We start from the raw sequence: 26,720 nt of genomic DNA on the forward strand, positions 1-26,720 counted from the left end.
TCTCATTCTATAAGTTTTCATAATCATTTAGGTCTACTTCCATTAATCATCCGTTTCGGGACAGCGGTGATTCAGGGTAGTGTGTTCACCTCTGGTGCGTGAAGTCCCTGGTTCGATCCCAGATCGCGCCAGGTGGTCTTTGTGCTTGCGCTTAGGTTTTCCCCCTTTTTTTTATTCCACTACATTGATTCCCATCATTACCGTTTCATTAAGTAAAAAATAATCATCTCGTTTAGCTCACACATCACAATTGTGGGACATAACACTAGAAAATTCATTTTCGCAGGGTGGATTTTAGAGTAGGGTAACAAAAGAAATATTATTGTAAATAAAATATGAAAATATTGTAAAGGTAATTACGTTTTTAGTATAATATGAATATATATGTATACTCACATCTTTGACATGTTCTATACCATATAATAATCAGGCAGTGTAAATGGAACGCAGCAAGATTACAATTATAATGCAGTTAAAGTAGTTTATAAGACAGAGGAAAAATACCCGCCAAGAAAAAGTACAATAGTGTCAAAATCACGCAGATAGTGTTTTGTATTTTGTGGCTTGTTTCAGCCAATTGTTGTTGGTTAACGTAGGAATACACTGTTAACTAAATGTGCCTTAATTGCCAGAATTCGAAGACAATCTTGGTACAATTAAGTTATACGAGGGCCTTGCCGAAAGTTTTTAGCAGCGCAATAATCTAACATCACAGCATTTTGTTTATTGCATTCGACACTGATATTTTGTGACTTAAGCCATCAATGGCAACAATGAGTCTGTGATAGCATGGTCAGAGATGAGAGAGAGAAGGAAGCGCGCATAATCCATTGTTTAGTTAGCCATGGAGCTGTAAAGACGTGACTTTCGCGCTATGATTTTCTACGATTACAAGAAGGGCTTAACCATGGAGCAATGCCTTGAAACTTTGGGGAATCTGCTCCTTCGCGAGCCAGTGTTGGAAATTGGTTTTGGGAATTTAAAAGGGGACGTACGCCACTTGAAGATGAACCTCGTTCCGGACGGCCAAACACTGCAGTGACTCCCGAAAACATCGAAGCTGTGAAGCAAATGGTGAAAGATGATCCCCATGTATCTTTCCTGGAGATCGAAGCGACTCTCAACATTGGGTCAACAGCAGCGCAGACAGTTATGCATGAACACTTAGGTCTCAGGAAAAGGTGTTCTCGTTGGCTCTCCCATTTACTCACGGAAAGGGAAAAAGAGGGTGGGGTAAAATGGTGTGAATTTATGTTGAATAAATTCAACCAAGGGGAAAGTCGTGATGTTTACAACATCATCACGGGTGACGAAACATGGATTTATCATTACGATCCGCTTACCAAGTAGCAGTCGCAAGTGTGGTGCTTCGACAAATGAAGATCCCCCAACCAAAGTGAAGAGACCTCGGAGTGTTGGAAAGAAAATGGTTGCGTCTTTTTTCTCACGGAAGGGACATGTTGCGACTGTTGTACTTGACAATCGGCGTACGGTGAATGCTGAGTGGTATTCAACAGTTTGTCTCCCCACTGTGTTCAAGAAATGGAAGGCCCAACATCCAAGATCAAAACTCGGTCATCTTCTGTTGCATCATGACAATGCAAGTGCCCACAGTGCTGCAAGAACTGTAGACTTTTTGAACCAGAAAGGAGTCAGTGTTGCCACATCCACCCTATTCGCCGGACTTGGCCTAGTGCGATTTTTTTTTTTTTTTTTTTTTTTTGTTTTCCAAAGTGAAGGAACACTTGCGTGGACGTCGCTTTTCATAGGATGATAACGCGATTGGTGCTTATTTGGAGTCTGTGGACATATAGACGAAAGAGTGTGGAATAAACAGTTTTCTAAGTGGTTTGAAAGGATGCAAAAGTGTATTCGTGTCCGTGGAGAGTACTTTGAAAAACTATCAATAAGAGCTAAAAAAAACTTGAGGCATGGCCCTCGTATCAGCTGTGGTCATTTTTTCTTTTTTCTAATTCTAGTGCATTGTAATGCAGGCATTGGGAGCATTAGTTGTGATAGAGAATGTGCAAAACATCAGCAATGATGCTTTGACTGTGAGCAAGATTGAATAGTGATAGTAGGAAACACTACATTTGCAGACGTAATGTTCAGTTTTCCCCATAATTATGGATATCATTAATTAACGTCTACTTAATGAGTTAGCGACAGCTACTGTATGCCTATGTTGTCTTCTAACAAGTGAATACGTGTATTTATTTTCGAAACCATTAATCTTTCTCGAATGTGATTAAATATATAACCCTCCACTTTGTAGAAGACCCACAATTCTGTTGGATAGCCCTGTTTCTGTTTTTCCTTTTCTTTCTTCCACACTAGGCATCGATCGACCTGTGTGCGGGAGAATGCGGTAGGTCGGATTGCTTTCTAATATTGAGGGTAACATATTTTGTCCGACCGGAGGGATTTTTTTGTCCGACTCTTATATTGACTTGCTTTGATATTAATGTTAGGAGTATGACAATATTTCCTTGTAATTCGTGTGAAAATACGTATCTTCACATATATTTAAAAACAAAAAAGAAAACTTCTTAAGAGTTCTGTACCATTGGGATCATTATTTTATTTGGTACTAACTCATTGAAAAGAATAGTCAAAAGCTCGGAGAAACATATCTATTAATTAATGTACCAGCAGCATCGAAGGCTTCAGGATGAAATAAATTGTTTAACGTGGGTTTCCAAACCATTATGGTGTCTGTATGCAAAGCAAGTACCCCAGGGGAATCGAACCCGTAATCACGCCCACACACATACAGCAGCACGTTAACCACTTGACCTCAGTGGCGTACGTGTATTATATAGTGTCTGTTGTATTGTATTCTACATATGGAATTCTGACTTGTGTATTGTATCCTTACTCAATGCCGAGTTTATGAAGAACTGGACCTACTATTAATGTGGGGTTCGAACCTCAATCGGGGCTTGAATCATCACTAGTGTTGCCGTTCTCGTCTCCGAGACTAGAAACTATAACTCTCCCAAACATCAGCATGGTTTCACATGGTTTGAAAGTCTGGCGTAGTTGCACTGGTGAAACCAGGGGCGGATCCAGGACCGACTTCTGGGGGTGGGAGGCGGTGGGTTGTCATACTGCTACTTTTAAGGGCTCCAAACTTTGGGATGGGTTTTATTTATATATATAAAATAAGAAAGTTTCCTCTTCTGGGGGGGCGATCGTCCACCCCTGGATCCGCCCCTGGGTGAAACAAAACTCGTTTAGTTCAATCCCTCATATCCTGGATCGAATTTGAGACCCTCCGCATCAGAAATGAGCGCTCTGCCACTGATCAAATATCCTCATCCTTATAGATCATTGTGCCACATGTAGGGTATAGTGTGTTATTAATTGATCACGCACTTCAATCGAAAGTAACAGGCTGTTTGGATTGTCTGACATAAAGATCAAAGTTGATATCACTGATACAGTGGGGAAAATAGCGTGTTCGGCTCAGAACACTACTGTATAGCTATTATTACATTTTATACATGTATTTTTTTTTTCGTTGTGGCATCTTACGTAAACACACGAAGCTGTATGACGCACACTGTGTAATATTGCCACATTTGTTTCATATTTAATATGCCTTAAGGTCAAATGTATGTTGATCAGGGAAAGTAAACTTTTCGCATGTGATGATGATAGTGCGTGGAAAAGAAAGAACCATTTAAAAATAAACATTAGAACAATGTTTGACATACAAATATCGTAAAATGTAAAAAAAAAAAAAAAAAAAAAAAAAAAATGTTGATCTTTTATCATTATGCAGATGTGCAGTCATTAAAAAATGTAAGAAATTCTTATGTAATAGATCTTATCGGCTTATTCTTTTTTTCCCTTTCCATAGGAATAATATCAACTCAGTAATAAAATAAGTGGATGAAGCACAATTAGTTTAAGCTCAATTTCCCATGTGGTTGAGGAATTGAAGTGGGTGTTGCAGAGATGACGTGGGTGAATGAAAACTTGACCCACCACTCACCCAAACCCATCATGATCAACTCTGACCCATGATGCACGCCCTCCTCTCCACTAACTAAATAGTTTACACTTGTAATATGACAAGGCTGTGAAATTATCACTAATCGGAATTTGGATTACTACGGTCAATTGCTCAACACCGCTCCGTTACAATACCAGTGGATCTGATTTTTACGATATAAAATGGTAAATTGTTTGTCATGGGCTATATTACAATGAATTTCAATTTAATTGTAATATATTGAATTACAGATACTTTTCAGTGGAAAATAGGATTAAATTTGAAAGTTTCAAATCAAAGTAAAGTAGGCCATAAAGAAAGAAAGAAAGAAAGAAACCCTCGAAAGCCAAGTAGTAAGTCATATTTGTATTATTACAATTACAAATATCAATATCTAAAATACCTAAAGTTCTTTCTGCACAGTAAATAGAAACAAATGAAAAGGGAAGGAAAATGGAGGCTTTGAAGATAAAACGTAGACAAATTCACCAGTGTTCAGAAGATGCTGTCTATAATGCACTGAACAGAATGGGTCGGTGGGTCAGAGTAGGTCATGGTGAGTCGCAGTGGATCACATACTGTTGACTCACTCCGTCTCTGGGATGTTGACGCATGAACCAACTCATGTCAAGCATAGCTTCTGAAACAGAACCCAAATACACCCAGAGTGGAGTTTTTCAAGGAGGGGTGATACAGTGACTAGCAGAATTATTCGGACACCATAGTGTTTGAACAAAAGATGGGATTTATTTCAAAGAAAAAGGAAATGCAAATAATATGCTATCATTTTCTCTGACATCCAACAAACATAAACAAATTTACACTTCGAAAATAAAATAACTTAACAAACAATCTAAAGTAGCGAGATCAAAACAAACAATACGAATTCGGGTGTTGCAAAATTATTCGGACACCTGACCAGATATGACACTTATCGAGCAAAAAATATAAAACTCAATATCTAGTAGGCAGTCCTTTCTGCTTAAGAACTGCATGTAGAGTATTTGGCATACCATTCACAAGTTTGCGAGTGTATGCAACAATAATCTTGGCCCATTCTTGACGAAGCACGTCCTTCAGATGTGCCTTCGAGGTTATGCATATTTTTCGAACTTGTTTCTCTAGTTTATCACACATTTCGAACTTGCTTGTCTAGTTTATCCCACAAATGTTCAATGGGTTTCATATCTGGAGACTGGAGAGGGGGATGGAATGTCTTTGGGCAATTGTATAGTAACCACAGATTTACAATATGAGCTGTGTTTCGGGTAGAATTTGAATGTATCTAATATCCCCATTTTCTGCCTTCTTCTTTAAATTATCTTTGAGAATTTGCAGGTAGAAGTGTTTGTTCATTGACTGTTCAATGAACACCAACTCATCTACTCCAGACGCTGACATGCAGCCATATACCATTACGCTCCCTCCTTTGTATTTTACTGACGGCTGCAAATATTGTTCCTCCAGCTCGGTATTGTTTCTTCTCCACACAATTACCTTCCGATCAGAACAGAAGATATTGAATTTACTTTCACCAGAAAAAATCACGTAGTTCCACCAGTTGGCACCCATATACTGGTATTATTTTGCAAAACTAGTCTTTTCTTCCTCTTTGTTTTGTTGATATGAGGCTTTCTGCATGCTACGCGGCCATGAAAACTAGTTCTCCTCAGGACTCTTCTAACTGTATCGGGACTCACGTCCATCCCCATTTATTCTCCAACCTCGGCAGCGATTTTTGGAGCTGATTGATTCTTTTTTTACTGATCCTTTCGTTGATCCTTGATTCGTTTATCTTTTTTTCGGACTATGGCGGATTCCCGTCTGTCCGAAAATGGTCTTTGGACGTCCCGTGTTAGGGAGGAAATCAACTCTATCCTCAACCTTGTATCGCTTGATAATATCACATACTGCACTTTTTTCATTTGCGACATCTCTGCAATTTTTCTGCACCTTTTATCTTTTTCATAATGAAAAATTGCTAATTGCCGCTTTTCAAATGTCGTGTTCTTTCCTCTTTGACCCATTCTTCGTGTTGACAACGAATTATAGTATCTAACTGCCACGATAACGACTACAGTACTTAACACAACCCTCAGCACTAGCGCCACGTCTCATAGTGCTCACATTATTTCACAAATGTCGTACTGTCCGAATAATTTTGCTGGGGAAAATTTGGGTATGATTTTCATTGCGATTAATTATATCCGTTCTGTTGACAGCAACTACACGCTTCATTGTGTTTTTCAGGTATGCGTATATAGCTCCTTTTTCTTGTGTATTGTTGCGTACAAAATATGTTTTCATTTCGAAGCCATAGCCCGTTATATGTACTTCACTGGATCTGTCCGAATAATTCTGCTAGTCACTGTAATTGTACACTCCATATAAAGATTGGGCTACATAAGGTATACAGTATAAAGACTCAGTTTAGATCCAAAGATTGTTTCATAGCAAGTGAGAAAATCCGTAGGGACATTTGGACACCGTGTATAACCTTAACACGTTTTGCAATGTGTAAACCGGTTATTCTAATTAGCGTTAGCAACAGAGGGCAGATGCTTATCACGCGTATTCTAATTGTTAGGTAAAGTTGAGTGAGCATTGTTTTCTGTACTCTTACACTTTGTTTCCAGGAAGAAGTGGATGTGAAACAGGGTTAAAAGTGAGGGTGAACGTCGTTACCAATGCAAAACTACTAAACAATAAATATGACATTTATTTTTTCATCCTATTTCTTTACTTCGTTCAAATAAATACGCTCAGCTTCCTCCCATTGCCTCTTCTACATAATTTTTTGCGGAGGACGTGCACCCCCTGTCCCCCGCCCAGAGACGCCCGTGCTAGACTACTTAAACATACTATAGGCATATAGCAAAATCAACTTACTAGACAGATTCTCTCCAACAAACAATGTCAATATGTCTGAAGATGGACGACAGTTCGTAAAGACAAATCATTATGATGCATGAAAATCAAAATTAATGTTATTCTACAATTAAAAATCAAGGGCCTGTGTTTTAAGTAGTGATAATAAATCCTGAAAAAAATTACAGATATCACTACAAACATTTAATAGTCTTCAAGGTATGTTCCTTGAGCGTCAACACACTTTTGCAGGTAAGTTTTCCGCGCTTCGTACGCTCCCTGAAAGTCAACAACTGGAACAGCCTTTAGAGCACGCGTCAAGCAGCTTTGATAGTATCCAGAGTTCCGGGGTGGTGTCCTTTGAGGACTTTTTTCACTCTGGGAAAGAGAAAGCAGTCTGCAGGGGCAGGGTCGGGGCAGTAGTGAGGCTGAGGAATCGTTGTGATGCAAGTTTTCGTCAGGTACTCTGTAAACTCGAAGTAGGTATGACATGGCGCATTGTCATGATGGAGCTTCCAATCGGCGACAATTTCTGGTCGCACTCGGTTGACCCGTCTCTTTGATCATTTTAACACTTCCACGTAGAAGACGCCATTGACTGTCTATCCTTCAGACACAAATTCCGAGTGGACTACACATTTCTTGTTGAAAATCACAATCAGCAATGCTTTGATTCTGGAATTGGACATGCGTGTTTTGTAAGAGACTACTGCGGAGTGTGCCATTCGGTGCTCTATCGTTTTGTTTCGGGGTCGTATTCGAAGATCCAGCTTTCATCTCTAGTAATGACATTGTCCAAAAACAGAGTTTTTTCAATGCGTGCCAAAAGATCTTTCGAAACGGCCCCACGGTTTTGCATTTGCTCGTTCGTCAAAACTTTCTGGACGAGCTTGGCACAAATTTTCCTCATCCCAAGATCCTTGGTGATGATTTTATGAATAACCATTTTATCGATTCCTAGCGTATCCGCGATAAAACGAACACTTAAACGCCGGTCCGAGTTTAGCAAATCTCGCACACGTAGTTCGTTGTCTCCCGTTCTTGAGGTCGACGGGCGACCTGTGCGGGGTTCGTCTTCTACGCTCTCCCGACCTTCTTTGAACATTTTGTGTCACCTAAAAACTTGGGCTTGTTATAAACTGTTGCTATTATACGTTTGCCGAATCATTTCCAGCGTTGATGCACCAGATTTTCCAAGAAGAACACAAAATTTGGTTGCGTAACGTTGTTCAATGCTTTGCTGCATTTTGCTCTTGCACACACTTCTTTGCAGATGTGCACGCCGCGCTTGATCATGCCTCAACGGAAGCTAGCAGCAAACTGCCGCTTGGAGCGCTTTCAAGGTCAAACTCCCGCTACCGACTCCAACTGGTCCCAGCGCACTCTGACGTATAGTCGCGTCAAGACAAAAATATCCTCATTACTTAAAGTACAGACCATGTATAATGTTATAATTTTGTAAATATTTAGAACTAGCTGAATATACCCATTCTTCGCAGGAGGGCTGTATTTGGAAGTCAACGCCTGTGGGAGTATCACCATTCATTTCAGCGACCGCGAAAACTATGAATTCGACACTAATATCGGTCATTTTCTACTACTTTTATATATCCCGGTAAACGCCCCCTGGTTCGAAGTTTGACAAAAAAATGCTTTACCTTGATCTGGGGCCTGGACCAAGGTACGCGTGACCAAATTTTGGTAACTCTCGGTCCACTCGTCTGGTCCCCAGGCCGCACACAAACAGACACACAAACAAACTCTTATTTATATTAGATGAATATTACTTAATTACTGAAATTTGATTAATGTAATCAATAGTAGGCATTTTAAATTTAGTAAAAGTCAAGTCATGAATGTAATTGAAAATGCACTTACTCGAGTTTTCAACTGACCTGCATTGTCAAGATGTGAACCAATGCGACGCAAACATATTTTATTAATGGAATATTCAAATAGATGAGTCAGATTAGTTATTTTAACTAACATAATCATTAAGTCAGATTTTAACAGGATATATTTATTTTAAATAATAACAAATATTCTTCATATATATTCCAATTTTTTAATACTTCATACCATTATTATTATTATTTATTATTATTATTATTATTCGAATTCGTGAATCACTGCTCCTATAATTTGAAGTTGAAATTAGAGAGAGTAGGTAGCTTCCGCAATGCACAGCATCACTAGGTTAAGAATAAATTTAGTATAAGGGTTGTGATAAAAAGTGTGGTTGAAGGTAGAAGAAGGGAAACATGATAGCAAGACATTAAATAGGTGGATTCTTATATTAAAGCGAATCCATAAAAGTTTTCTAAATTTGTGACTAGTGGCCTGTAAAATGTTTGTTTGTGTATATTAAAGTTTATATGAAAACACGGATCAATTGTGAAATCATATATGAAGGTTTGGAATTTTTATTAGTTGTGATCTACTACTTTGGTATTAGCAGCATCAACTTGTATTATCTAAAATGAACTTCCGTAGATTATTACTTTTCAGCAATGAATATATGTACGGATATTTATCATGCAATATGAGTTCTATGAGCATTTCTTGCATATATGCCTCTTCCTAGTAATTTCGTGTGTGTTATTCTGATTTGTTGGAATATGTTGTTTCTGTGATACGTTGGAATTAAATCGAATAAGTTTTTAGTAGCAGTTTAACTACTACATATTTAAAATAGTATTTTCTATTTGTTCATTTTAGATAAAGAATGGAAACGTCTGTCAGAATGCGTGTTCAGGAAGGTTGAAACTGTGATACAGCTCTGCAGCACCACTGGGGTAAGAAAAATTGCTTTAATATTATACTTCTTTCTTTTATTCCCAGGGGGAAAAAGTTACGTATGATGGGCATTTAATATCCTGTAATGCTCATTTTAAAAAATCAAAATAATACAGAAAGTAAATACGATTATTTTTGAACATAGTTCCATGCTTTCTCGGTACATTTAGTTCATCTACAAAGCTACAATGATCTATTGGAAGAAACTATCCTTATGCTCGTAATAGCATACATCGGATAAATCCCTGGTGCCATTCTTATCCACAAATGTCTGTCTTCATCAGGCATGTCGCTTCAGTTTTGGAAACAGGTAAAAGCTACGTATGGTAAGGTGGATGAGCACGACAGTTGATCCCCCAATTCGAGATCAGAGTATGAGTGATAGCCATTGCAACACATTGTTTTCTGTGATCCTGATGTAGCAGAACCATACTTATCTTAGGTTCCTCCTTTTGTTCCTGATTCCGATTTTGGCGTAAATATGTATCAACGTATGTTGTTTTTTTCATGATTCAGTTAATAATGTAATAGCAGTATCTCCGTGTCTTGTGGAATAGTTGGCATTCTGGTTAGTGTTTTGCCTCAAATCCCTTTGGAGGAAGGAAAGAGGTGGTGTACTACTGCATAGAAACTGTTATGGACTTTGGCGAAAGTGGTAAATCAATTTTCATCCCCCGTCACTTGGAATAGAAAGCTTTGTGAATTTGCTTGATACGTAGAGTTGTGAAATTTCCGGAAATTTTGAACCGCGTGGGAAAACAGTTTTTTTTTTCGGAAAGATTAGAAAATTAGAAAAAAACTTATTTGTATATCATTTCTCTCAATATGCATTGTCTTTAATGAACTTTAAAATTTAAAATTTCTTGCATCAATTTTGACAACTATGATGAAATCAAAGCTCCTAGCCAATAATAATGGAATTGAGTGAAGAATGAATGATCTTGATTCAACTTACATATCTATAAGGTTAAATCCAGTAATTAATTCACTTGTTAGATCGCCGAAACTATTAAAAGTAGAACCTTGAAATTTTGCAGAAATAATTTTGTACCCAGATGGCTTGTAAGATTGGAGTTTAAGAGATTCGGATCGTAAAGGGTGTGTGTGGAAGGAGTGAAAGTTTTTCTGGCGTTCTCCAAAACTGAAACTATTAGAAGCAGAACTTTGAAATCTTGAAGAAATAATATCCTCTTACCTTAAGTTGCAGATAAGACAGATTTTGCAAGATAGAACTTCTAACGGGGAAATAGGGGGGGGGGTCTTGAATGTTTTGTTGCTGGTCTTCAAATCTCTTAGAGTATTGAAGTTTGAAGTTTTTAATAAATATATCCCGTGCAACCTATGCTAAAGATAACATTCAGTTCTACGAAATGTAAGCGCAAAGAATGAAACGGGCTAGAGTTTTCGTAACTTTTCGTGCATCAACTATTTTGAAACTCAAAAGATTTATACAAGTTATATAGTTTTAGTCTAAATACCTTCCACAAACCTTATTCTTCCTAAATCAAAGAACAAACATTCTGATAGTTACTTCATAATTGAGACTGGATAAAGGATTTAGAGATTATATCTAAAATATAAAAGTTTAGCAGATGTTAATGCTTTTTTTTTAAAAAAAAAAAAAAAAAAAGAAAAAGAAAAATTAAGATTGAACTTGTCTTCCCTGAGAAACGAATTTCTGTCAAAAATAAATGTTTGGGGAGTAATGTAATGATAAAGGGTCAGTCCATTTCAAATCATCCAGTTAAAATATCAAATGAAACCCATAGTCTCAGAATGGCATGAGGATTTTTCTGTTTACTCTACTTGCCATCCTTATTGATCACACCAAATGTTAATTTGATATCTTATATACTTTTTTAGTTAAATTTTTTTTTTAGTTTGGTAAAATATAAGTTTTTGTTGTTGCCGAGGGTTAAAGAGATTACGACATTGATATACTAAAAAGATCATAACTTTGTTAATTCTCATCATATCACAATGATTGTTTCACTAAAATGATCACAATAAGATACAGAATAAGGTAAAAATACATTCAGCTACTTGTACTTGAATTGTTGTAGTAAATATTAGCTCAAACCTGGATATTACGATTTTTTTAAAGAAAAAACATAAAATTTTAAAATACAGTAAAAACTTAAAGGCACTACATAAACCAAAGTATTTTATATGTATTTATAAGCCTAAAGGCATGAGCTAATGTGTTCTGAAGGAAAAACTGTGGGTTTTTAACTGCAAATATTTTTAAACCATTTATCTTTAGAGTACGGCCAGGTGTTTTAAGAAAATCGTAGACCTTCACGTTGGCAGCCCTAGCGTTGTCCCTAATTGTCACAGGGACATGAACCATATCACGTTACAAAGCTTATGGAACACAGATTCCAACAAGATAACTTCTGTGCCCTCTCGTTTCCAACCCACAGAAGAAGAAGAAAAATGGCTTTTTTAAAAAAAAATTTTGTCGGACTCTGGCAACACTGTTCATTGTCATACACAGGAAGAAGTGAACAAAAAATGTCAATTATGTTTTAAAGAAGATGAAACATTAGAACACTTATTGTTAAAATGTGAAGAAACCCAAAAAATCAGGGAAAAATGGCAATGGATCGAAGAAGTGAAAGAGGAAGGAAATTTGATTAAATTAGCTTGGAGGCTAGGCTTTAATGTAAATGGAAGGGAACTAAGTGAGAAAGAAATAGATAAAACCAAAGAACTTCTTGAATTTTGGTGGAAAAAGAAAATGGAAAACGTTAAATGAAAAAAAAGCAGTATATTTACTTTATTTTTTTCTTTTTTTCAGAATCCAAACTTCCGAAGAGAAGGAAGGAAAATACCTTGAACCTGAACCTGAACAGGAAAAAAAATTCTCGCATACACACCAGACATTGGGTGGAATCATATAAAAAATAAAGGACCTAGGTACAATAGCTTGCGAGATAAAAATTTGAAACCTCGTATATACTATGGTTAACCTGTATATATTTTACGAAGGAACTGTGGTCTACCCTCAGCTTGGCAACCCTGGCGACTTCCCTAATTGTCACAGAGACGCGAATGATACCCCGTTGCAAAGCTTACGGAACACTGGTTCCAATGAGGTAACTGTTGTGCCCCCTCCCCCCCGGCTTCCAACCCACAAAAGAAGATGAAAATCATCTTTGACTTTTGTGGGACTTTGACAACACTGTTTTTTGTCATAAAAGAAAAATCACTTCCTCCTACGGATTCGGCATGGGGAGGCACAGTCTAGGTTCATTAGGAGCCGAGCAACAGAAGTTTGAAGTACTGGTGCTAAGAAAAATGAAATGAAATGAAATCTTTGAGTTTTACGTCCCACGATTATGCCCGTTAGGCTAAAGGAGACGGTGATGATGAGTAATGAATGAAATGGTGGAATGAAGAAAGTGGGAGGAAACGGGAGAACCCCGAGAAAACCCACGCACACGGTGTTTGTCCACCACAAAGTTCACTTGGTGGGGGCTGGGATCGAACCTGGGATCCCAAGCACCAGAGGTGAACGCTCTACCACTGAGCTACCGCGGCCCCCGACTGGCGCTAACAGAAAGGGATGAGCCAGGCATCTTCTAAGGGTTAAAATAGTGCACATTTTACTTTCTGAAAAACTCATTGAATGATTTACATGTAAGGCGTAATAAAATTATGACATTTTAATCAAGCTGAAGATGTTAAATTATTTAAGCTGCAGTAAATTTATCAATGTTCTAGAACTAATACAACTGCACATAAGATTTTACAGTAAACTTTAAAATCAAATAACCAAAATATAATTTTATTATTTTTACTCATAAGCGCTTTCGATAACTGTCTTAGTTTTTAATAAATTAAAAATATATTTAATGTATTTAGAAAGTAAGATCGTTTCACAAAGTATTTCACAAATCAAAACAGTTCGTTGGAATCTTATATCAGTTTAGGTAGCAATTTCGTTCGGTATCTTGAGGAGTGCGAATCCTACAGCCCTCAGGTTCATGAAAAAGAGTTGAGTTGATTTCAGTTTAGCGTCCCTTTCAGCAGCGAGGCTATATGAGACGTGGACCTACTGATTAACGTGGAATCCGAACCACATGAGTTCATGAAAAAGACTTTGGATTAAAAGCTACATGGTGTTTTTTTTGCCACTAGCCATTGGAAGTCTCCTTGTGACGGTATAGGTGGCACTGTCAAGCGCATCGTGACAAAAGCAAGTCTCCATCGTAGTCCTGGTAATGCTATTGATAATTCCGAATTTTTTTTATTATTTTTGCAAGGAAAATATAGAAAATATAAAGTTCACAATGATTAGAAAAGAATCATTGATAGAGGACGAAAAAACTTAGAAGGGCGTTTCACTTAATCCAGGGCAGTACCTGGAAAACGTAGTCTTCATCACTTTGAGCCCAAATCTGAAGACTCCACTGCAACAAAACGAGTAAGTTTAGATGACAACTTTTGCACAATATTCAACTTTTCTGGAGAAAATCATTCGGTGAAAATGCCTGATGTGGGTGTGCACAATTACATTGCATGCCTTTATGATGACCGGTGGTATTTTGGATTAGTTTTGCCAAAACATGAAGATGAAGGAGACGTTAAAATTAAATTTATCCATCCCCATGGGCCTGCTACATCTTTTCACTGGCCCCCAAAAGAAGATGTTTGCTGGATTCCTATGAGTAACATAATTTCATTTGTACCCCCCCCCCTCCCAGTCACAAAAGCATCCGGAAGAATGTATTATTTTTCCGAAAAGGAAATAGGTTCAATCAATCATCAGTGCAACAAGATGTTGAAACAAATGTAAGCCCAGAAATAAAATGTTGTTAGTGTTTTACTTAAATATTTTCTGTAATTCTACTTCAGGACCTCTATGGTGTAAATAGTAAATGAACCACTTCAGTCGTTCACTGATTATATTCAATCTGTTGTATGTGATGAATATGTATAATTCATTAAACTCATAGTGAATAGCAATTTTCTTCTTTTGTGGGTTGGGAACCGGGGGAGGGGGGCACAAAAGTTAACTCATTGGAATCAGTGTTCCGTAAGCTTTGCAACGAGATATCATTCGCGTCTCTGTGACAATTAGGGAAGACGACAGGGTTGCCAACCTGAGGGTAGACCACAGTTCCTTCGTAAAATATATACAGGTTGACCATAGTATATACGAGGTTTCGAATTTTTATCTCGCAAGCTATTGTACCTAGGCCCTTTATTTTTTATATGATTCCACCCAATGTCTGGTGTGTATGCGAGAATTTTTTTTCCTGCGTATGACAATGAACAGTGTTGCCAGAGTCCGACAAAACATTTTTTTTTAAAAAGCCATTTTTCTTCTTCTGTGGGTTGGAAACGAGAGGGCACAGAAGTTATCTTGTTGGAATCTGTGTTCCATAAGCTTTGTAACGTGATATGGTTCATGTCCCTGTGACAATTAGGGACAACGCTAGGGCTACCAACGTGAAGGTCTACGATTTTCTTAAAACACCTGGCCGTACTCTAAAGATAAATGGTTTAAAAATATTTGCAGTTAAAAACCCACAGTTTTTCCTTCAGAACACATTAGCTCATGCCTTTAGGCTTATAAATACATATAAAATACAGTGAAACTTGTATAAAGCGGAAAGCGACGGGTCCAAATTTTGTTTCCGTTTTGAACAGATTTCCGTTTTATACAAATCTGAAAATAGCTACAAAAATAAGACAGATGGAAATGGTTTTATAGTTTACCTTTATATTTGCTGTGGAACTCCAAAATGCAGTCTTTCATACTCTACACGCACACGCACGCACGCACACACACATACACACACAGTGGCTCAGTGGTAGAGTGTTCCCTCCGGTGCTCGGGGTCTCTGGTTCGATCCCAGCTTGCCCCGTTTGGACGTTGTGGTGGACAAACAGCGTGCTAGTGGGTTTTTCTGAGTTCTCCCGTTTCCTCCCACTTTCCTCATTCCACCATTTCACTCATCTCTCATCATCACCGTCTCCTTTAGCCTAACCGGCATAACCGTGGGACGTAAAATAAAGATTTCATTCTTTTTTTTTAAAAGACTTGTGGACTCCAACATTATTTTAAGACCAGACCAAGTTCACAGGTGGAGGATTGAAAGCAAATGCAGATAGAAAAAATGGTACATGAACAATAATAACCTGTCAATCATCTGCTTCAGTGCTTCCAAACAGCAAAAAGATCGTCATAGGAAAACGAGGTCAAATCTGTAGCGGTATTTTGTGATGCATTATTTAAAGGCAAGAACTAATGGAGGAGGGTTCACTTGTTCTATTAAGTGGCATTCCATATTCATCACTTCACCTCCAAATAAGACACGCACAAGAGAGATGAAAGGTAACCTTTTGCAGCCTTCCACTGCGAAAAAGAGATTCCGTTTTATGCAAGCTTCAAAGGTTCCCTGGGACTATTTTTGCTTTCCGTTTCCGCGTTACGGAAGATTCCGTTTTACAGAAACTATTTGTAAAGGAATTCCCATAAGAGCTGCCGGGACTTTGAAAAATGTCCGCTATAGACAGATTTCCGTCTTATTCAAGTTCCGGTTTAAGCAAGTTTCACTGTACTTTGGTTTATGTAGTGCCTTTAAGTTTTTACTGTATTTTAAAATTTTATGTTTTTTCTTTTAAAAAAATCGTAATATCCAGGTTTGAGCTAATATTTACTACAACAATTCAAGTACAAGTAGCTGAATGTATTTTTACCTTATTCTGTATCTTATTGTGATCATTTTAGTGAAACAATCATTGTGATATGATGAGAATTAACAAAGTTATGATCTTTTTAGTATATCAATGTCGTAATTTCTTTAACCCTCGGCAACAACAAAAACTTATATTTTACCAAACTAAAAAAAAAAAAAAAAATTTAACTAAAAAAGTATATAAGATATCAAATTAACATTTGGTGTGATCAATAAGGATGGCAAGTAGAGTAAACAGAAAAATCCTCATGCCATTCTGAGACTATGGGTTTCATGACCTGGATGAATTGACATGGACTGACCCTAAAGCGTATTCACCTTTTTAACAGTTCGAGATATCCTATGTTAATATTCTCGATTGTGCAATCAGGAGTATTGAGGAGAGGTTTGTTCCAAACGAACTTTGCTGATTGATTGTTCTTGGATCCAAAATGTATTGAGATGATTTTTTTCCAGTCTGCTTACTGTTTCTTGTCTGTCGAAAGTGAAGAGAAGTGATGTATTGATAGAACTAAAGCGTTTCGCAAATCAGTATAAGAATTTCATCCCTGTTCACGGAAATGTAGAAGAGAAAGTACAACAGAGACAACTGAGGAAAGTTAAGGATTATGATTTACATCAAGTTTCTGAAACCGAACAAGAGACAGAAAATGACTCGATAAAGAATGAAGTCCATCGAGATATTAAGAAGAGAGAGTGATCAAAGTGTTTTATTTTGTTCATTCCCTTTTCTGTATGAACTTGCATCTGAGTTTGGACTGTTCAATAATTTATACACCGTGTTCAAATTTGTAATGACCCCTTCAGTACACAAATGACTTGTGAGCGTGTTTCTTCTAAACTTGAAATAATTAAAAACCAACTAAGATCTTCATTAAGTGAAAATTGACTGTTTTCAGTAATATTAATGAATGTAGAGCAAGACTTGTTTGTGAATATTGATAAGAATGATGTTATCAATGAAATTCCTGTGATACGCTGAAACAAAAGTTACTGTATTGAATGCTTTTTTGATTTTATAGGAAAACAACTTTCTTTTCACCAGCATTCGTCTCGAAACTGCAGTTTTGCCTTTCTTATCAACTGATTGTTAAGCCTCAAACTACATGCCTGTAGCTGCACAGAGAAAAGGCCAGGATGTTATCCCCACAATATATAGTATATATTATTAGTAATTGGGTTTATTATGGATACCTGAACACGAAAGTTTCCCGTAAGGAAAATTCATGACACATGGTAGCCGAGAGCCCATGAATGTGCCAATCTGACGCTGACTAGATGTGAAAATTATTATGGAACATACAGATTGTTCCTCCTATATCAAAGTATTTTCATCATTTACCTCACTCTATATAACAAATATTCTGCATTTTTGAACGTTCTGAATTATAATTGTACTATATGTTGCAGAAAATGGATATTACGCACAAATTATTAAAAACGACTGGAAGCTTATGAAATATGGGTGTAGAGAAGAATGGAAGAATTAGCTAGGTCGAGTGAAAAAACAATGAGAGGGTGTTAGAAATGGGGAAGAAAAGAACAATTTTAAATATTATTGAGAAAAGGAAGTGAAACTAATTGGAATATTGGCTAAGAAGGAACTGTATCATGAGGGCAGTGCTGGAGGGTATGGTGGCAGGAAAAAGAGTGTGAAGAAGGCTACAATTGATGGACGGACGATATCAAATCAGAAAAATTATACGTGAAGACCAAGAAGTTAGCTGAAGACAGTGGAGCATGGAAGCTTCTCAGTTGCGCAAGTGACCTGCCAATAATGGCAGAATACCTATGATAATGATAAGGTGAAACCCGTCTAGTACATTTGATTCCTCTTTCAAAAATTTAATCTCAAGGTCAGTATGTACTGTATGCGCTCTACAGAACACATTCTGTCTGGACTAAACTCGGGATGGAGATAGCCCTTGGCTTGGTTAATAAGCATGTAAAATATTTTCCTTTGCAAATCTTTATTTCCCGATGAATTTGCCATCAAAGCTGGGATTTGAACTTTGCAAAGTTTTTGAAAAAAAAAAAAAAAAAATCATTAGTTGCTACTAAGAACAAGAATTGACGAAGATATTGTACATGGAACAAACTTATTAAAATTTTACGTTAAATGGAGTCTGTTCTTATAACAACGACTTATTAAAATCAATGAAGAGCATATTTTTGTAATCGCAATCAGGAAACTAATCACTAGTTATTCAAATAGTGACAACTGGAAGGCTAAATTGAACGAACTGTGCATTGCACATAAACTGTTGTTCGACCAACACAATTATTGAAAGAATAGCGATACTTAATAAGTTATGTAACAGTTCGATTTAATGTTCACACGTAGTTTAGTGTTTACGTCTGTGCCAGCCAGAAAATAATCAATTATGGTCATAATTCAAAGTTTGTCAGGTATGTTATTTTCTGAACTTAAACAATACTAAACAATAATTTCAGCACATTACTTTTAGTGCGACCGCGGGGACGTACCAAAGGAAACATATGAGTCGGTTTACATTAGGGATGGCCAGATCCGGATATTTTTGGATCCGGATATCCGGATCCACTTGGGTCCGGATATCCGGACACTGGATCCGGATCCAAGATTTCGGATCTTGGATCCGGATCCGAAAAAACGTATCTTAGATCCGGATCCGAAAACACGGATCTTGGATCCGGATCCGAAAACACGGATCTTGGATCCGGATCCGAAAAAACGTATCTTAGATCCGGATCCGAAAACACGGATCTTGGATCCGGATCCGAAAACACGGATCTTGGATCCGGATCCGAAAACACGGATCTTGGATCCGGATCTGAAAACACGGATCTTGGATCCGGATCCGAAAAACGGATCTTGGATCCGGATCTGAAAACACGGATCTTGGATCTGGATCCGAAATTTCGGATCTTGGATCCGGATCCGAAATTTCGGATATTGGATCCGGATCCGAAATTTCGGATCTTGGATCCAGACCTGAAAAACCGGATCTTGGATCCGGATTCGAAACTGTGTCAGAAAATTCGGGTGTTCCGAATCAGCAAAATTTTCGAAATTATTGACAAAGTGATTTTCATTCCTATGCTTAAAATAAGATTTTAAGACACTTTTGGTATCTGATCGTGTGACAGCCTTGCGTTCTCTTCATCTGTTGATATTTGGTTTTCGTGCCTTAATATGTCACAATTACTCCAAATTTGATTGAGTAAAACTGTCGACTTAGGTGAGAGCAATCTCATTGTCAGATTCGATTCTAGTGGAAATACTTGACCGAAAAGGTAGTAAATCTTTTTTAAAGCGGTCGTCCTGATGGAAATTTGTCCTTTGTTTTCTGTAACACTAGTCAAATGCTGGGATGAAACCTTAGTCTCAAGCCCAAGCTTCTTCATTAGACTCAGGCTGCTTACTTTTCTAATTCTTTCTGAGTTATTGTGATCACTGAATGAGGCCATTTCCTAGTCGTGATGGGCTAGGCCATTGCTAATAGAACAGCCCATAAAATATAGATCAAATCAAATTAAGGAGCAACTTCCTTTTCTTGCTCTAGATGAGATTTTTTTCTTTCTTTAAAAATACGTTTCTCTGTGACCGTACCACTCCAGTTAGAATTAGGAATTGTAGTAGAGATGAAGTTCTAAATGGCAATTAATGTATCAAAATCAATGTATTAATGTACTGTATGTGTATACAAAATACCATATGGAGCCTCGAGCAGTAACACGTATCTTTGTAATTAGTAATCCACTACTATTAACTCTGCATAGGTTGTATAAGGAGCTATATCATTCATGTAAACACATAGGCGGATGCAGGGGGAGGGCGAAAAGTCGTTCGCCTCTACCCAGCGCCACCATTAACAGTGTACTTTAGTAGTAATTTGTGGCAATTTCAGATCATCTAAGTAATTTTTCACTGCTAGCATCCCCAACCGCCCCCTAAGCATCCATCCGCCCCCTCCAGGAGTCCGTTCTGGATTCGGCCCTGTGCAAACATAATATACAACTCATTCAAGAGTACATTTTGGTAGCTTTTTAAAATTTTTATCTTAAAGGATTGTCATTTCTCATGGCTACTTATGCAATTTTGTCCACAGGCATACATGCAATTACCAGTCATTACGCAAATACATTTATGTACTTAATAGACCTCGGCTAGTTGGGGGCTTCGCCACTAGACCCCCGTTACTAGGGCCTCGCACCACTAAAGCCTCTAATCATAATCAATTTAAAAAGAAATGTCTGGGGATTTGCCCTTAGACCCTCTGATATCTCATTTGATCGGCCTATGACCTCGTACCTCGTAAACCTACAACCATACCGAATCAGTTCAAATATCAAATTGTATGTAATAAAATTCCGGTATCCCGAGACATACCGAATTTCAGTGCGAGTACATGGGGGCTTTCCCCCTAGCCCACACATTTGCTCGGTCTACGGCCTCGCACATCATACGCCTGCAAACATAACGAATTTTTAAGAGGGCGCGGTGGCTCAGTGGTAGAGCGTTCACCTCCGGTGCTTGGGGTCCCTGGTTCGATCCCAGCTCGCGCCGTGTGGACTTTGTGGTGGACAAACATCGTGCTCGTGGGTTTTCTCGGGGTTTTCCCGTTTCCTCCCACTTTCTTCATTTCATTTATTTCTCATAATCACCGTCTCCTTTAGCCTAACTGGCATAAGCGTGGGACGTAAAACTCAAAGATTTCGTAACGAATTTTTGTTCAAATAACAAGTTTCATTTCTCTATCATTCCAGGATTCCGAGATATAAAAGTCTTTTCTCTCCGCCCATTTTCTTCCCCTCTAAGATATACATCAAAAAACGCTTAAGTACATACCTAATTATTTCAAATGTAAAGTCCAAATACCAAATTCTATGCTCCTAACCTTCAGAGGTTCCCAGATATCGACATGTTATTATAATAATTACAATCCCCACCCTCTTTCCTTTCTATCTCTTCTCTTTTCCTTTTTACTAAAACGTCAAAAAACACTGAAACACATTTCAAATTATTTTCAATGAGAAATGCAAATACCAAATTTCAAGTCTCTAACCTTAAATGATTGAACATATTAATACAATAATTCTAATCTCCACTCAATTTTCTTCTCGCCCTTTTTCTTCCCTTCTGGGCCACATATCAAAAAAACGTTGAAATACATATCTAATTATTTTAAGTGAGAAGTCCAAATACCAAATTCCATGTTTCTAACCCTTTAAGTTTCCAAGATATAGGCATATTATTATACTAATTGCAATAATTGCAAGTACCACCCGTTCTTTTACTTTCTACATCTTCCCTGCCCCTTCTAATTTAAATATCAAAAAGCACTTTAACAAGTATCAAATTATTTTCAATGAGAAATCCAAATTAAATACCAAATTTGAAGTATCTAACGTCAAGAATCAACAATATTTTCCACCCCATTTTCCCCCCTTCCTCGTCGAATTTCCCAAAGTCCTTCCTTAGTAGTATCCTACGTCACAAAGCCTATAAACTGTCCAAATTTCACGTTTGTAGCTTAAGCGATTTGGCCTGTACGGTGATCTGTCACTCACTCACTCAGGACTTTGCCCTTTTTATATAGCGAGATTTAAGATTTTATGGGAAAGCCATGGATTTTGTCCTAAAGCCGCCAGTGTCTTAGAAATGTAATAGCTTTGCTATAAACTTTAAGCAATCAACTGACTGAACTGCGTCTATATGTATTATGTAAAATGCCGCTTATGATATTTATTTTGCTCGTAATAAAAAATAGAAATAATGACGAAAATTCAAAGACATCCATGATTTTAGCGTAATGCTGCAGGAGTTCAGATCATTGAATTAATCATAAGAGCCGACTGTATAAGATAGACTACATTAAATTCCAATGTGGCACAAAGAAAATATGCAGCATTACTATGCAGTTTTTCAACGTTATAACTCATTCTGAAAATATTATCATAGGTCTCACAAACAATCGAGTTTTAATCCTAACTCGATTAATATATAACAAAAGGCAGATCTATACAATTACTGACTTGAGATGAAAGTGGCATACTTGTAGTACGTTTAAAGATATACTAAAGACTAAATGATGGGGTGTGCGCAACAGTGGTCTAACCCCGAAAAATGTGAAAATGAGATTTTCATGTAATCTTTTGTCATTTAAATTGAATTGTCTTCCCACTGAGTTAGATAAAATTCGCCTAGTCAATTTTATACATATGGATATTTTAGTACTGGGTCTTAATCTAAGGCCTAAAATATTCAAATCAGGAGTCCGAATCTGAACTTCGAAATTTCGGGTGTGGATAGAGGAACCGAACATCCGGATCCAGTATTCGAAACTTCGGATCCGGATCCAGTATTCGAAACTTCGGATCCAAGATCCAAAATTCCGGATCCGGATTCAAGATACAAAACTTCGGATCCGGATCTAAGATCCGAAATTCCGGATCCGGATCCAAGATCCGAAATTCCGGATCCGGATCCAAGATCCGAAACTTCGGATCCGGATCCAAGATCCGAAATTTCGGATCCGGATCCAGGAACCGGATATCCGGATCCAAGATCCGAAATTTCGGATCTGGATCCGAGATCCGGATCTTATAGGATCCGGATCCGGATATTATAGTATCCGGATATCCGAGATCCGGATCCTTCTGGCCATCCCTAGTTTACATCTAACTCCACCACGTAAAAGTTTCGAATGGTGAGGGCATATTCTGTGTATTTATATGTTTTTCATGTAATTTCAATGAGCGTAGATTTGCAGATGCATACAAGAAGAACAGGGTATTGTACAAAATTTGCTACTTAGATTTAGTTTTGCAAAAACTGTGTAACAAAGAACTGCTTAAAAAAGTGTAAAAACTATTTTTTCTTTTTCTCATTATTTTCCGGCCCTGGGAAAAACGATAAAAAAAGGTTCTTTTTCCCCCAAACCCCCCCCCTCCGACCCTTTACAACGCTAATGATACCTGTCGGAAAGTCCACTGGAATACAATTTTCTGATGCGATATTAATCTGCCAGCTCCTAGATACCCATCTTGTTGACACTTTATGATTTTTTAAAAATAATTTGTTTGCGTTGTAGTCAGTTTGCGTTTCTCGTACCCTATCGTGAATAGGATAAAAAGCCTTTGAGTATTTCCGATACATGGGTGAAAGAACTGTTCAACATATTCCGATACTGCAATGCTCAAAAGTCAGATTTTAGAAGATACCCCTGACACTGTTTTCATAGAGAAATGTTTTGTTAATATGTTACAGACTATTCTCATTGTATAAGCTAGTAGAATTCACGATGTAACTGATGGTGATTCTTCTGTCTGCCATAACCGTGTCCTGAATCTTGTTAATTGTGTATCTGCAGTGACATCATAGCATTACTTACTACAGTATCTGAATTCTCAACACTATTCAGCACAATAAGATATACTTAAGTAGATTGCCCTAAGACTCGTACCAAATTCTCATGAATTTACTTTAGTTTTAAGTTCATTTTCAGGTATTTGTGCACAATTAATTAATTTTCACCACTGTACAACAACAACCTATGTATAAAATACAAGAGCTAATTGAAAAGCTCATGAATTATTTATAAACCATTGATTTACTTCGTGAAAATTGTGTATTTTTCAAGTCTTCCTTGACACTACACTTTTGAAAAATGTAGGATGGAATAACTTTCATGTTGTCAGTAAAATCAGGGGTTAAAATAGATTTTTTTTCGAGTAAATTCTACAATATAATTAGCAAGTAACAAAAGAAAAAAAATGTCCAAAGATTGAGGCATATACCAATCAGTACATCTCTTGAGCTGAATAAAATGATAGAGTAAATCCTCATGTGTAGTTTTCGGGAAACTCGAAAAAAAAAACTTTTTTTTTTGTGTGTGTAAACCTAGAAGTTAATGGTGTGCTTTATTTACGCCATCTATTAAGATGAAACTGATACTGAAGTATACACTAATGAAGCTTTTCATTATGATACTAGCAAGACTACAGTATGTAGTATGATTATCTTCGAGGCTTTAATTTTTTATTTAACTATAATATTGTCCAAAGGCAAGACAATCAAAGGTAAGACACATCAATCGATAGACCACATCGAGCTGAATAAAGTGATAGATCTTGAGGATAGATATTCTTTCTCATCCGTACTTTTCTAGTAAATCGAGAAAACTTTTAATTTTTTTATGGCTTTGAAAGGTATGTTATCCGTTGTCAGTTTGATGTTGTGTTCATAGTTTATAAACTATTGCAATAGATTATTATGTATTTATTTATGAAAAACATTCATGGTAACTAGCAGATTGCTGTTTGATTTTCCCTAACAGTGACACAATATTTCTAATACTAAATCACTTAATTCTTGCAGTGACATTAAGTAAACAAATGAATAAGCATGAAATTTGGAAAACTACACTTAAGATTTAAAGAACACCTTTTCTTAACGACTATATTCCATTGTTCATCAAGGAGTGGAAAATATTTAAGTATATTTATCCACACGACTAGATTGATTTTCTGTTTTCTTTCTTTCTTTTCTTTCTTTTTTTTTTTTTCATTCAGCTGTTCTCTACTGGTAGCTCAGACATTACTATCGGAGATCCTGATATTTCCTAGCTTATGACAACTTCCAGGAATAGGAATTAAATCTCTGACTTTTGGTATCTATGCCTAAGTTAGCCCGTTAACGTTTGTGCGATGATGTCCCTCGGCGCTCACATTACTAAGGAATTGGAAAGGAATGGAGAAGAAAGGAACCGGCCTAGGACCATTATGTTTGATCCCATCCCGACATTTACCCAGCAGAATCTCACTCAGGATGACTAGCCTGAAAAAGCTTTTCAACTTTGTCGACCAGATGTCCTCATAGGGAATCGAACCCGGCACCGTTCGCACCAAAAACGAAAGCGTTAGCGACTGCGCTACGCGGGTCCACTATTGGCAGCTTCCAGCATGACTTCCCAATAATATAAGAGTAAAAAGTATTTTCTGAAAATCAGTTTCATTTAAAAACCCTTATCTTTTGCTCAAAGAAGACACTATTAATTAGTTGTGATAAAGGTCTATTAATAAGTATGATAATCTAAAGATGACTCAGATGATTTGGAAAGGTAGAACACGTGTTAGAGTGAAGGGGATTGATATAAAGTGACAGCTGCTGTAATAAAAATGAAGTCTTCTAATATGAATCATGGTGAATTCTGTATGCTTCTTTAATAGTAATGGTGAAAAATAGAATATGATTTGAAGGAAACTTGATGCGAAGGACGATTTAAGGATAATTGAAAAAAAAAAAAAAAATAAAAACACGGGAAATTAAGTATTCCATTTATTTCAAATTTATCGAATAACAGGGATATAACCACGAGGGGAAGATATTTGTAGCAGAATCTCGCAAATGTATTTTACTAACCATATTTTTATTATTGTTGACCAGTTTTAGCTCATGAAACTGTCATGAGACTATTTCAACAGACGACGACTTTATTTTAGGAAATGAGTATACTTAATATTATTATACTCAATAATAATATGGAAAACTACATGATACATTGATACATTTTACGTTCAACGTAAAATGTTAGTCTAAAACAGCGTTTCCCAACCGGTGTGCCGCGGCACACTGGTGTGCCGTGAATGGGCCGCTGGTGTGCCGCGAGGAAATCGAAACAAATTATTAATTCTGTAGCAGTCAAATTGCAAGACATAGAGAAAAATGTATATTTATATTTAACATTAACATGAACCTCTACTATGTATCTACAATTTTGACTTTCACACTGTTACTTTTCTGTACATTTTTAATGTTGAAAATAGTATTTGTTATCATTGTTATGACCATTATTGCTTCTTTATTGTTGCAGACTGTTTCGTAACTTAAAATTTTAAAATGCATTCTGTCCTTTCGACAAAGTAAACATGCATGCAAATTACCTACATTTGTGTTTTAAAAGTAAAAGAGATTTGTTTGTTCATTCGTTATTTAGTGATCTTCCTTCTTAGTGAGAGGTTGGATACAGTTTTCAAGAAAAAGTGTATTTTTAAAAGCCTTGGTCCCATATCTCATTGCAGTTGTTTTCTATTTTTAAATTAGAATGAAAAAAATAAGCATAATGATATACCACGGGGGGAAATCAGTGATCGAGCTTTCTTCCCTGTGAGAAGGAGATCAGTAATCAAAGAAAAAGTTACCACTATATTTCATATTTACAAATAATAATAATAATAATATCTACATGAGTGTGCCGCGGGAATTCAAGTTACACTTATAGTGTGCCGCAAGTTTAAAAAGGTTGGGAAACGCTGGTCTAAAACTTTAAAAACTTTCATATATTAAATATACTGAAATAGCT

The 26,720-nt window shown here is 36.9% G+C and overlaps 1 protein-coding gene across 4 annotated transcripts in view; it reads left to right on the top strand.

Moving 5' to 3' along the window:
- Akt (AKT serine/threonine protein kinase) overlaps window positions 1–26,720 on the top strand; it is a 203,629-nt gene that overhangs the window by 13,847 nt on the left and 163,062 nt on the right. For all 4 annotated transcript variants that reach the window (XM_081771806.1, XM_081771804.1, XM_081771808.1 and 1 more), the window contains exon 2: window positions 9,587–9,663. The gene's annotated coding sequence lies outside the window, so the exon portion shown is untranslated. The remainder of the gene's footprint in view (window positions 1–9,586; window positions 9,664–26,720) is intronic.

The sequence above is a fragment of the Thermobia domestica genome, chromosome 9 (assembly GCF_964235325.1).
Source record: "Thermobia domestica chromosome 9, izTheDome1.hap1.1, whole genome shotgun sequence".
Classification (NCBI taxonomy): domain Eukaryota; kingdom Metazoa; phylum Arthropoda; class Insecta; order Zygentoma; family Lepismatidae; genus Thermobia; species Thermobia domestica.